Source organism: Quercus suber, unplaced genomic scaffold (assembly GCF_002906115.3).
Source record: "Quercus suber isolate HL8 unplaced genomic scaffold, Cork oak 2.0 scaffold_526, whole genome shotgun sequence".
Classification (NCBI taxonomy): Eukaryota; Viridiplantae; Streptophyta; class Magnoliopsida; order Fagales; family Fagaceae; genus Quercus; species Quercus suber.
The window spans coordinates 518,280-532,963 of NW_027069975.1; positions in this window are offsets into that span (position 1 = coordinate 518,280).

A 14,684-nucleotide genomic window follows, 5' to 3' on the forward strand; every position below is an offset into this window, starting at 1 on the left:
ACAAAGTTTAAAAAACTTTGTTTCAATGGTCATCCAAGGTACACAAGTACCAATATACACAAACATATGTTGTTTTTGTATTTTTCTGATTTTTCAATTTTTATTTTTTATTTTTATGAAAAGAAAAATAAACAAAAATTAAAAAACAACCAAACAAAAACATGAAGGAGAAACATACAAAGCATAAAACTAGACTGACTCAAAACATGAAAGCAAAACAAAAAAGTAATGCATAACTATAAGGGGAGAGAGAAAAAGTGACTTAATCACTTTGAGCCTTTTTCCTTCCACACTTTGGAAGAACCTTTCCTTTACGCGAACCTTTGATCTAGAGGTAAGGGGGAAGAGTTAAAACCATTCAAGTTCGAAAGGAATATGACAGCCTTAAGAATATCTCCAAGAGGAGCAAAACAGGATGAAAACTAATTTTGATTTCCAGATGAGAACATACCATTGCTTTGTTGAGTGGCTAACCACTTAGAGCAATTTGGACAAGTATGCCTTGAAGCTCCACAGTGATGACAGAAATGTGGCTTCTTCGGTTAAGACTTTTTTTTTTTTTTTTTTTACTTTCTTAGTCCTAGGGTTTCTATTCTCTTTCTTTTCAACCTTAGGGGGCTCTCCTAAAATAAATTTTCCTTTATCTAAGTTCTCACTAGCTATTTTTAGCTTCATCATTCTTAGAATTAACATTATCAGTAGGTGAGACAGACACAGTTGTACTAGATGAGGCAATATTAAGAGAAGAGAAATCATACCCCAAACTGGTTTTATTAGAAGTAGCTTTCTCAAAACTTAGCATCTTATCGAGCTTTGCGCTAGAAGTCCTCTCTAATTAAGCTCTAACCTAGAACAATTCCGATTCAAGCTTCTTTGTCTTTACAGCAAGGAAGTTGTTCTTGAACCGCAAAGCTCCAATGGTTTGATTGGCTTCATCAACCTTGGTAGAGAGATCCTCTTGATCTAGTTCCACATCACTCAACTTCTTGGTGGCTAGCCTATATAGTTTCTCATGCTTCTTAAAAACCTTATACAATTTTGCTTAAGCTGTATGGATGTCTTCTTGTTCATCTATTTTCTCAAACTTAGATTCCATCAAGTCCTCTTCATAATCTATTGTTTCTGTAACCCCTTCAGTAGGAACAATAGTAGCAATGAAAGCACTCAAAACTCCCTCGTCATCACTATCATTTGATTCAGTTTCAGGCTCGGTATCACTTAAAGTAGCAGCAAGAGCCTTGCTTTCCCCAATAGACATAAGATGTGTTAGACATTCTTGTTTTATATGTCCAAAACCTTGACATTTGAAGCACTTTGGTCCGAAGGGAATAGTGTACTGACCGCCATCCTTAGCATCCTTCTTTCCTATCTTGGCTTTTGAATTGAGAAGAATTGGATTGCTTATGGTCCTTATCAAATCCTTTTGCATTGGCATTCTTCATGAACTTCTTGAACTGCCTAGTGATGTAGGATTTCATTTTGGAAATCTTCATCATCTAAAGACTTATCAGTCTCATTACTTTTGGCCTTTTGTACCATGCTCTTACTTTTGCTTCCTTTCCCAATTCTAGTCAAACCCAATTCATAGGTTTGCAAATTGACAACCAGCTCTGTCAAAGGAATAGAGTCAATATCCTTTGATTCATTAATGACAAGGATCTTGGCATGAAATCTCTCAGGCAGAGACCTTAGCACCATTCTTACAACCTTGGGTTCGAGAATAGTTTCCCTAAGATTAAAGGCTGAGTTGACTATGTAATTTAGATTGGCAAAGAACTCATCAAACGTCTCATCCTCCTCCATTTTTATCTCCTTGAAGCTAGTAGTTAGCCTTTGGAGATTTAAGTCTTTGACAGCCTTAGTCCCTTCATAGGTTGTCTAGAGAATGGTCCACGCTTTCTTAGCAGTTTCAGTTGAAGATATTTTCTTAAACTCCTTATTGATCATCGTACTATTAGGGCGTTCAATGCTTTGCTGTAGAAGTTTGCCGCTTTGATCTTGGCCTTATTCTAATTAGTCGGCACTTCCTTTGGCTTAGTCCAGCTAATCTTCATAACTTGCCACACCTTCTCATCTAAAGACTATAAGAAAGCTCTCATGCATACTTTCCAGAATGCATACTTAGTACCATCAAATAAAGGAGGTATAATAAAAGATCGTCCTCTATCCATGACAAACAGGGGTCAATGGATCACACAACAAAGATTAAACCTAATTAAAGTGTGCCCGCTCTGATGCCACTTGATAAGCTAAAAATGGATTGACCTCTTTGGCAAATTAATTAATTAATTATCCAAGTTAATTAATTAAATCAATTTAACATGCAATAGCGTGGTAGCACAAACAAATCACCAAATAAATAAATGCAATGGAAATTAAATTTGACATAGGTGATTTGTTTACAAATGGGGAAAACCATCGAGGGAAAATTCAGGTGAATTTAAGGTCACCACTTCCGAGAATCCACTATTTTCAATCACAAGCAATTACAAGTAAAAGGAATCCTAGTACTTAATACCAACCTACAGTTGAACCCTTACTCCAATACCCAATTGGACTTGTATTGTAGCAGCAATCTCTCCATTCAATGCACAAATCCCAGTACATGACTAACTAATGACGCATGGATCCTAGTACGTGACTAACACACTAACTTGAGGAAGATGTTGGTTGAAAAGTTCTTTAGCTCATCCAACAATAAAGATCAAGAAGCTCCTTGGTTACAAAACCCTTAGCGTAAAGACGTTGTAACTTCTACAGAGAAGATGATGAACTAATGCAATTTTTGTCTCCGGTCATAATAGGCATGGATTATTCTTTTGCAACACCTTGCATGACATATGACGGCTCTTAATATAATCCTTATATATGTTTCAGGTTGTGAGAAAAGAAACCTTACACAAATACTTAAGGATATGTGTGTAATCAGATTTGGAAAACCTAATTTTGTAATTCTAGATAGATACAATTTGTGTCGAGCTTCTATCGAGCTTCAGCAGTAAGTCTTGATAGAAAGGATTCTGTTGAGACTTCTGTCGAGTTTTAATGAGCAGCATATTCTTCACTTGTTTCTTGGTTAGATTTGCATGGTTTCAATAGTAAACTTGAACACTTGTTTCTTGAAGTACAAAACTCATCCTAGATCTACCCAATTACAAGTAAAGTGCGCCTTGTCAAAAAATTAAGCAGTTACATCAAATATGTCCCTAACACATTTTGAGGGCTTTCGAAGTCATTCTTAAGCATGAAAGTAAAGAAAATAAAAAGATGCCAAAATGATATCTATTTTCTCACAGAATTGTTTTGATAATGTTGTTTGCTGAAAGCTTGGTGTCATCAACTCTGCATAATCAATTTTGCTAGGTTAAAGATTTCATGGCATGGTTTACTGGACATCTTTAATTTTACGTCTACGAAAATATGGTGTACCCAACAAATCTTAGATCAAATGCCTTTATTTAGTATATTTAAGTCACTTCTTCCCTATGCTCTTCTCTTCCAGTATCTCATATTTTCCTCCACTTTCCTTCCCCTTCCAATACAAGCATAGAGTAAAATTGCCATAAATATTTCCATCGGCAATTCGACTCAAAATTGAAATCCTAAAGAAACAAAATTGAAATATCAATTCTCCATTAAATTTTTGGGTTAAAAAGATTGACCCCAATTAATTAATATAATTACCCAAGTTGATTAATTAGGTTAAATTACATGCAAATCGTGGAGACACCAATAAATCACCAAAAACTAATATGTAGTGGAAAATAAATAACTCGGTGATTTGTTGATGAATGTGGAAAATCTCTCATAAGGCAAAAAACCCCACAGGGTGAATTTAAGGTCACCACTCCTAAAAATCCACTAATCAGTAATCAAGCGGTTACAAGTATAAGGAATCTTACCACTACCCTAACCTATCCCAAAATACCAACCTATAGTTGAACCTTCGCTTCAATATCCAATTAAACTTGATCTTGTGGCAGACTTCTTTGCTTTGCACAAATCTCCAATTTGTGAGTAGGTCCTTTGCACAGATCCTAGTACGTGACTAACTTTAGCAACTTGATTGATTATTGTTGGCTGCAAAGTTAATCACTTCATAAATGATGAAGATCAAGAAGCACTTGGCTACAAAATCCTAAGGTGCATAAACGTAGTAGCTTCACACAGATTATATGAGTTCTAGGTCTCTATTTTCATACTAGATTAATTTTAAAATAAGCCTTATATATATCTAGGGTTGTAGAGAGAGAAACCCGAATCATTCAAGTCACCATGGGCCAAAATTCAGATTTGAGAATTTTGAATTCATAGTTCTCAACAGATCGAGCTTTTGTTGAGATTCTCCATTAATCCTCGATAGTAGATAGTGTAGAGCTTGTGTTAGGACTCAACAAAACAGCTTTTCTTCACTTGTTTTTGAGATCAAACTTCATGTCTTTAATGATACCACTTGATACTTTTGAACAACATACTTCTTGATACATTAAACCCAACTTAGATCTACCAAATTACAAGTAAAGTGCATTTTATCAAAAGGATTAGCCAATTACATAGAAAATATGACCTTCACAATCTACCCCTTTGGCGATTCGTGACAAAAACACAAGCACAATTATGAGAGAAGTATGAAACAAAAAAATCTCCCTAATCATTACACAAAAAATTACATAAGTCTAACTAATAAAATGAACTCTTGGCAAACTTTGCGAGAAGAGAGATCATAGTATGAAAGACTTGCAACCTATTTTAACTGAAACACTAAACAAGATCCATCAAGGCATCGAGTGTGAAATATAGACAAGTTATATAAACTAAGAAATATGTGTATAAAGAGAGAAAATAAATAACACATGTGAGATAAAGGTGAAAGACATACATCATCATCATATATAGGAAGAAGTACAATGTATGTAATAAGGTCACAAGACCAAGGTACATGTCAATGCCTGGCCTCGATCTTTGGTGGCAGAAAAAAAAACTGCCGTCGTGCGCCTTCATTCGACCACCCACCATGGTGACAGCTCGCACGCGTGTAGGGCCTGTTAGAGGCCCCTCTCGATGTGAATGTGTATGGTTTGCACAGAGCTTCAGGTGCTCTCTCTCTTGGTGGAGGAAGATAGGTCTACCTTTGGTTTTATAGTGAGAATCTGGGCCAAAGTTTAGGTGATTACCAAAGGTAAAGTAGAGTCGCCACCAATCATTGCGTTTTTCTAAGGTGTGATTGGTCACCTGCTCTTAGTTGATTTTATTACCAATCCTAGGTTAAGAAAAATGTCATTTTTCCTAATCTAATGTGGATGGCAAAAAATCCTGATTCTTAGGACTGGAAGTTTGATTATGAGTATGGAAGATGTTAGGCACCCCACAACGCCTGTCCAAGGACAGTCCTTTGTTTTGATAAAACCTTAATTTTTTGAGATTGGCAGTAAAAACTTGATCTTGGCATTGGCTTTCGAGGCTTTGCATTCATGAGGGCTTTGAGATTTTTGCTTTTGAAAGGGTATAGTCCCAATCTATGCTTTTCTAAGGCATTCGAGCATAGTGCAAGATTTCCACTACAAAAATCCAATGAGAGGTCACCTTACTTTTGCAGTGAAAATTAGGCATTGCTAGCCTTAGGTGACACGGATCGTGACAATCACACCGTAAAGGGGCAAGTAGGTATATACATGCATCATGCACAATGCTAGCACACAGAGCAGGAAAGTAAATGCCTATATCTCTAGAGTATGGCCCAAAATATAAGTGCAGGAAAATAAATAAGGGTCGCCATACTCTAGAGATGAGTACAAATGGTACAAAGCATGATATACCTTATACAAACCGTCTAAGGGAGAAAGTGAGAAGGAAGGAAAGGGGTTTAAAAGAGTACATAACCAAAGGGAAAGGCTAAACTCTTAAACCTACTGAACACAGTCGCTTGGCTTATCTACATGCTCGTGTTCTTGCCTCCATGCGTCCTCGCTCCGTATGTGTACATGCAAAGGTAAAGACAAGAAAACCAGCAGACAATCAATGGAAGGAAAAAGTGTAGATAAAAGCACAAGGTCGCAAAGCAAACAAGCAAGATAGATATGGCAAGCACAGCATGTGACAAATGCAAGAAAGCTAACCAACAAGCAAAGAGGGCAAACAAGCAAGGAAAAAACACAAAAAAGGGTGTTCGCGAGGGAAATGTAGGTTTGGATAAAATGTCCATGATTTCATTGTGTTGAAGCATGGATGACACACTAGCAAGCAAGACTCATGCATAAACATGTAAGCAAGCGTGTAAAGATGCATAGAAAGCCAACGGGTGGCACAAACAAGCATGGTAAGCATACCATCACACAGAGTGGAAAAGGGAGAGGTATGCACAAAGCAACCGGCATCACGGAGATGCTCCCAAGTGGTTACATCCAAAAAAGGCCTCATGGGCATCAAATGTAACCACACAACCACAACCCGCTAAGGACGTCAAGCATAGCAAAGCCTAGAACTAGAGTGGCTAGCATAGAAGATAAAGCATAGAAGCAAGCAAGCATAGACATGCAAATGGGTGATCTAAACCCTTTGATATGGGCCAAGGTATATGGACGATGACAAAGACCATAGGGTCTAGATTAGGTCCTAACCACATGGCCAAAACACAAGAAAGAAAGGTAAAGCGACAAAAGGGCTACAATAGTACATGGCAAGACAAACATAGCCTAGGTCTAAGCACACAAACATGGCATGGAGCACACAAGCACATGGAAGACGGCATAATGCAAGCAAAGCAAAGATCTAAAAACATGAGCATGTAAGAACATAGATCTGAGCATGCAAGCATGTAAAAATGTAGACCTAAGCATAGGCATGGCAACACGTATGTGAACATGTGAAAGCTAGCATATAAACATGGAAGAAAATGAATCCAAGCATATAATCATGTACAGATGTGGACCTAAGCATAAAACACGGCAAAAAGCATACAAACACAGATCCGAGCAAAGCATAACCATAGACATGATATCAAGCATGTAAGCACATAACCCTCACATCAAAACAAAGCAAAAAGAGGAAAAAAAAAAACAAAGGAAACATGGCATAAAACCCTAAGTATGTAGATCTAAACATATAAGCATGTAAGGACATAAATCTAAGCTAAGAACATGCTAGAAACAAGGAAAGCAAGAAACATGTCAAAGAAAGCAACAAAGCATATTATCATGGTAAAAATAGTAAGAACATGCAAGGAAAAAGATTTAGAAGGTTAGAAGTTTGGATGATAGCTGAAAAGCTACATCCACACCCCTAAACCCCAAATCCAAAATGTAGAACCAAGGAAAGGAAGACTGAGTGCAAAAGCAATACCTTGTGTTCTTGGTGAAAATGGAAGAATCAGGAGACTTTGATGTGTTCTTGGTGAAAATGGAAGAATCAAAAGTTATGGCTTTCGGAAGTTTGCGGTGCATTGATCGGTGCATCATTCCAATTTTGGTGATATCTCGGCCATTCTAACTCCGATTTTGACCCATGAATAGTTATTGGAATGAAAATTGGATAATCTTTGTAGTGGCATTGGTTTCAACCCGTTCTAGCAGCCAAATCAAAATTAGGGTTTTTAGATCTACCTAGGATCAATTTTAGGTCAAACTTGGTCAAACTCAATCAAAATTGCTAAAAATCTCCAAGAAGCTTGATTTTAAAGTAAAAATGTGAAAACTATCATTTTGTGAGAGTTCGGACCATGTTTGAGCTTCGGTTAAACCTAGGGCACACTAGGGGCATTTTGGTAATTTTAGCAGAAAAAGTCACTTCGGGTACTCCAATGCCTGAACGTGTTGCGCCACGTCGTTCTAGATGTTCTCATGACCCTGTAGAGAGAAAATAATATTTTTAGATTTTCAGGAGGTCCGGCATGCAAATCAAGGGCAGACAAAATACAGTATCAACAATTACCCTTTCTTTATCTAATATCTCAAGTGCAATTAGAGGTGTTGGATAAATAACATGATTTCAAATTTTGTCACCCCTAAATTGTGTGCAGAGGCTGTTCATGGATCTAGACCAGTTTTTTACCTAGTGTGGCCGAGCTGCTATTGTTGCTTCCGAAACACTTTCTGGACTTGTGGTCAGTGTCTTTTTTTCTTCTTCTCTTATTATTTTTTCTGCAAAATGTTAGTAGCAATACTACTAGGGATGCATGCTACTGTTTGTTTTATTTTTTGGAATTTTCATAATCATATATATTTTTGCTATGATTTATGCTATACTATCTTAGGAAAATGCATATATATTTTTTGCCTTTTGGTTTTGATATATGAATGTGTGAATATGTGAGAATTTAAATACTTAAAGTAAAATGTGGGATATGGGTAAGGGGACTATCCTGGTAGCCAAGAATAACGGAAATGTGATCCAGAAGTTCTTGAATGATCGTGGGCCCGGGGATGCATGTCACTAGTTCACCCATCATAGATTAGGAGTTCGGAAAATTTCTTAAATGAATGTGAGCCCGAGGACACTTGTCGTTGGTTCACCCACTATAGGATATGAGCCTAGAGACGCTTGCCTTTAGTTCACTCGCTATGAAATGTGAGTCCAGAGACGCTTGCCGCTGGTTCACTCACTGTAGGATACGAGCCTAGAGACACTTGGCACTAGTTCACCCACCATGAAATGTGAGTCCAAAGATGCTTGTCGCTGGTTCACCCCTTATAGATACGAGCCTAGAGAAGCTTGCTACTAGTTCACCCGCCATGAAATGTGAGTCCAGGGACACTTGCCACTAGTTCACCCACTATAAAAATAAGAGTCTAGAGATGCTTGCCACTATTTCACCTACCATGAAATATGAGCCTGAGGATGCTTGTTGTCGGTTCACCCACTGTAGAGTACGAGCCTAGAGACACTTGCCGCTAATTCACCTGCCATGAAATGTGAGCCCGAGGATGCTTGTCGTTGGTTCACCCACTGTAGAACACAAGCCTAGAGATGCTTGCCGCTAGTTCACCTGCCATGAAATGTAAGCTTGAGGACGCTTGTTATTGGTTCACCCACTGTAGAGCACGAGCCTAGAGACACTTGCTGCTAGTTCACCCACTATGAAATGTAAGCTTAAGGATGCTTGTCGTCGGTTCACCCACCACAGGATATGAGCCTAGAGACATTTGCCACTAGTTCACCTACCATGGAAAATGAGTAATAATCTGCCTTTTGTGAGATCATATGTTTGAAATAGACCTGCATAACATATTTAGGAAAAAGTGATAGTTTATCTGCATTGCCATTTAACTTATGGGCTTACCACGTATATCTAAATTTCTTGTTGTTTTGTAGATCATGTCTGGGAGGGCTAGTTCCAGGGGAGATCAGGGGAAGGCCCCCATGTATGCTTTGTCCTAGGGGGACACTTCTTCTGATGATGAGACTGTTAACTGCTTTAGGGATGATAATTCTCAGTAGGGTTTAGCTTTCTATTGTAGCATGATGTAACCTCTGCATGGGCATGTATGTATTCCTCATGTATCTTGTAGACATTGCCCCATGGTGGGCCAGTTAGGTATGCATATTGTGGACTGCCTCTTGACAAGTCTGGACATGTGTGTAACTTCAGGGACACACCTTTAGAAGGGTGGCTGATGTATGTGTAAAACAATGCATTTGATTAGGACTTATATGCATAACTCTAGGGACGCGCCTTTAGAAGGGCGGCTAATGTGCACAAAAGACAATACCTCTAATTAAGACTTACATGTATAGCTTTAGAAACTGCCTTTGAAAGGGCTGCTGACATATGCCAAACACAATGCCTCTGATCAGGACTTACATGTATAGCTCTGGAAACTACCTTTGAGAGGGCTACTAATGTATGTAGGACACAATGCCTCTAAGTAGGACTTACATGTACAATTCTGGGTGTCACCTTTCAAAGGGTTATTGATGTATGCTAGAAACAATGCCTCTATATAGGACTTACATGTACAATTCTAGATGTCGCCTATAAAAGGGCTATGTGTAAGAACAATGCCTCTGGGTAGGACTTACATGTGTGATTCTGCAAACTATCTTTGAAAGGGCTGCTAACGTGTATAAAAGGTAATGCCTCTGATTAAGACTTATATGTATCATTCCATGTACGAGCCTTTAAAAGGGTGCCTGATGCATGTGTAAAACATTACCTCTAATTAGGACTTACATGTATCATTCCAGGTACGCACCTTTAGAAGGGCAGCTGATGTATGTGTAAAACAATGCCTTTAATTAGGACTTATATGTATGATCTTGACAAAATGCCTTTGAAAGGATTGCTGATGTGTATAAAAGGCAATGCCTCTAATTAGGACTTTCTTGTATAACTCTATGAACTGCCTTTGAAAGGGCTATTGATGTGTATGCACCATAGCATTTTACCATGGACAGTGGTTTTGAACTGGCTTGTATTACACCCACTTGTTTTGCATCACTATTTCATAGGCTTATCAGTGGGTCCTAGACAATGATTGTCCCACTGGGAGAGAAAGAAAGGAGAGATCATGTGAAATAAACTACCCCAGTTTAGGGTTTCATGCAATTCTCAACATGAAAGGTGTATCCTCAGTGGGACGAACATGTTTTTGTATATTGGACACAGAGGGAGTGAACCATGCAAAATAAACTACCACAGTTTAGGGTTTTGTGGGATTTTGAGCCCGTAGAATGGCTGCAGGTGGCCTCGGCTTCACAGGTCATGCCATAATGCTGATGACAAGTGCAGACACTCCAAATGAGGTAACTTTAGACATGCCACGAGGCGGTATACACTGATTGCTCCTGTTATTACCTAAGAGGGCTAGAAATCCAAGGATGAGATTCTTAAGGTACCACTATGGGAAATGACTCCCTACACCTTCCAAATAAGCTAGAAAAGTCGCCAAATGGCTAAGATTGGGCTCTAGCATTTTTTTCATTGCAAACTATAATTATCGAGGCTAAGCCAACCCTTGAACTAGGCAAACTGAGCTTTGAAAATGAGGTTCAAGACATCTGAAGGTGCTAAACGAGGAGCACAAATATAAACTACCCCAGTGTAGGATTTATGTAGCCTCAAACATGTGAACACAAGTTTCTGATAATCCGATTCATTGCCATTATGCTGATGACGAGTGTGGACACTCCAAATGTGGTAACTTTAGACATGCCACGAGGCAGTATGCACTGATTGCCTGTTATTACCCAATTGGGCTAGAAATCCAAGGACGGAATTCTTGAGGCACCACTATGGGAAATGACTCCCTTCGCCTTTCAAATAAGCTAGAAAATTCATTAGACGGCTGAGATCGGGCTCTAGCATTTTTTTCATTGTAAACTCTAATTATCAGGGCTAAACCAACCCTTGAACCGGGAGAACCGGGCTTTGAAAATGAGGTTCAAGACATTTGAAGGTGCTAAACGAGGAGCACAAATATAAACTACCCCAGTGTAGGATTTATGTGGCCTCGGATGCGTGAACATGAGTTTCCAATAATTTGATTCACTATTGGGCCGACCGCACATTATGACGAGCACTAAAATGAGGGAATCTTCGCTTCAAGGTGGTCCAAAACATGTCAAATAGGGGGGGAGGGTGTCAGCACATGTCTGGGATTGTGCCTGGGGGGCAAAAAAGCCTTGGCACATTTCTCGAGGTTTGGCGACCCTTGTAGGCTTTGCTAGAGATTGAAAGGCAAAGCTCTACTTCTGATCCCACGATGGAGAGAGAGTTGGTCCATCTTTGGCACTCATATGACAAAGTTAGAGAGGTAGCCAAAGATCTAGGCTTCAATGCAGCCGGGCTGCTTTGCACTCATGCTTAGGAAGACCCGATTCTTCACACTAGTTTTAGGAGGTTGTGTTAGGTTGTGTCCGATCGTTTGGACCATGTTTGATCTACTGATTTCTTTTTCTATTTACTTTGTTTCTGCACATGAGCTAGGTAGTTAGTATTCCAGCATGTATGGAAAGGTCCTTCGTAAATTGCTAGGTAATCGCGTAAGGCCTTCCACTTTTTGTTTTGAGTTCTTAAAGCATAGCCTAGTCTGTTAGGCATGCTTAGAAATTGAGAGATTATGCAGAGAGATGTTCATGATGATATCCAAAAAAGATATATATGAGATGAGATGTTTTGTCTTGAGGTGAGATATATATGCATACAAATGCTTTGAAAATGCAAGATTATACAAATAAATGATAAATGTAAAATTCATGCATATCAATATCTTATTTTACCAAGGATACATCCTGTTCTGAATGGATCTTTTCCTTTTCCCATTGAGGTGCATTTCCCATTGGCATAAACCAGACCATCTTAAGCAAATTAGCATTTTGTGGCAGTATTGTAGATAGAGCGCAATCTCGGAGGCATCTTCATATCTCAACTTGGATGTTGGATCCTTTTAATTTTCTAATCTTAAGTAGAAATTCAAGAAGGCATAACTGACTGATATTTCTCTTAAGATGTGACCGAACCAAGATGGCTGCCTACGTACCTCCATAAGGGAGGATCAGGTCATCACATAGTTAGCTGACTTTTTAATTGCCTTAAATTTTACCTATACTGCCCTTTCGGGTTTTTAGTCTAGTAGGCTCTCTCACACTCTTTATTTTGGTTCTCCTTTTGTGTAGATTGCCCTTTTGGGTTTTCAATCTACCTTTTGCATTTTCTCTTGCACTATTTCTTTTAGCTCTCCTTTTGTGTAGACTGCCCTTTTAGGTTTTTGATCTACCTTTTTGCATATATATATATATATATTTTGCACTGCAAGGCTCCTTCATGCAAAGTACCATATGACGGCATCAGAATTGGTGGGCATATTGGAGTCATGCCCATCCATGTCAGTTAGAAACAAGGCTCCTCCAGAAAAGGCCTTCTTGACCATATATGGCCCTTTATAAGTCCGGGCAAACTTTCCTCTGTGATTAGGCATGGCCTAGTTGCACTTCTTCAAGACTAGATTACCTTCTTCAAAGACTCTGGGTCTAACTTTCTTGTTGAATGCTCGCTCGGCCCGGCATTGGTACAACTGTCCATGGCACATTGCAGTCATGCGCTTCTCATTTATCATGTTCAGTTGTTCATATCGGGCATGGGCCCATTTAGCTTTTGACAGCGCTGTTTGAGACAAAATCCTAAGAGATGGGATCCCTACTTCGGTGGGGAGGACTTCCTCTATGCCATACACTAGTGAATATGGGGTCGCACCCATGGACATACAAACAGAAGTGCGATATGTGCATAAAGCAAACGGCAAGTACTCGTGCCAATCCTTGTATGTGTCTGTCATCTTCGCCAAAATTTTCTTTATGTTTTTGTTAGCGGCTTCCACTACACCATTCATCTGAGGGCGTTAGGGAACCAAATTCCTGTGTTTGATCTTGAACTGTTGGCAGAGTTATTGGATTATCTTCCGGTTTAGGTTTGTCTGATTATTTGTAATGAACTCCCCTGACACGCCGTAGTGGCAAATGGTGTTGTGTTTCAGGAACCAGGCTACTATGGCTTGAGTGGTGCTCTTGTATGAAGTGACTTCCACCCAATTTGTAAAATAATTGATGGCCACCAAGATGTACTTATGGCCGTTTAAAGCTTTCAGAATCACGAGTCCGATGACATCCATACCCCAAGTTGAGAAGGGCCCTAGTGCTGCTAAAGAGTGTAATGGCTGCGAAGTAGCATTCTTCCTGTCTTGATAGGCTTGGCAACAATGGCATGTCCTCACGTGCTTAATGCAATCATTTTCCATGGTGAGCCAGTAGTAGCCAGCTTTCATAATCTTGCAGGCCAACAGGGGTCCATTAGCATGGGCTCCAAGTAAACCCTCATGCTTCTCTTCCATCAAGTGATTAGCCTTAAAGGCACCTACGGATCGGAGCAAGGTAGAATCGTGATTCCTTTTGTAGAGGACTTCTTCACTCAGGAAAAATTGGCAAGCCATGCACTGAATAAACTTCTTTTCACTGTCTGTTGCACCAGGTGGATATTCACTATCCTTAATATAAGCCTTGATATCATGATACCATGGTTTTCCATCGACTTCTACTTCGACACTCTTGCATTCTTTGATGCTCATGTAATAGGCTAGGATGCCATGGACTTCTATTTGCAATTGCCATATATCTTCTTCTTTTGATAACTTGGCCATGCTAGCTAGTGTAACCAAGGCATCTGCAAACTGGTTGAGAGCTCAGGGCAAATAGGCTAATGTGATGTTTCAGAACTTCGAGATGAAGTGGCTGATGCATTTTTGATATGGAATCAACTTGGTGTCTCCAGATTGCCATTTTCCTTCAATTTGGGAGATGATTAACAGGGAATCTCCAAATACGCACAAGTCATAGGTGCCAAACTCTAGGGCCACTTGTAGGCCCACTTTGCATGCTTCATATTCTGTGACATTGTTGGTGCAACTGAAATTCAGCTTAACTGAAACAGGGATTTGCTAGCCCTTGAGGGAAACTAAGACTGCTCCCACTCCATTTTTGGTAGAAGTGGCGGCTCTATCAAAATAAAGCTTCCAACGCCACAGTTCTACACTACCTAGTTCTGGCTATAGTGCCATGACATCCTCGTCAAGGAAGAGGGATTCTGAAAGTTTTGGATAATTCAACAGCTAGTCCGCTAGGTAATCGGCTATGTCCTGGCCCTTGATGGCCTTTCTTGTTACAAACACAATGTTGAACTCTAAGAGCAACATTTGCCA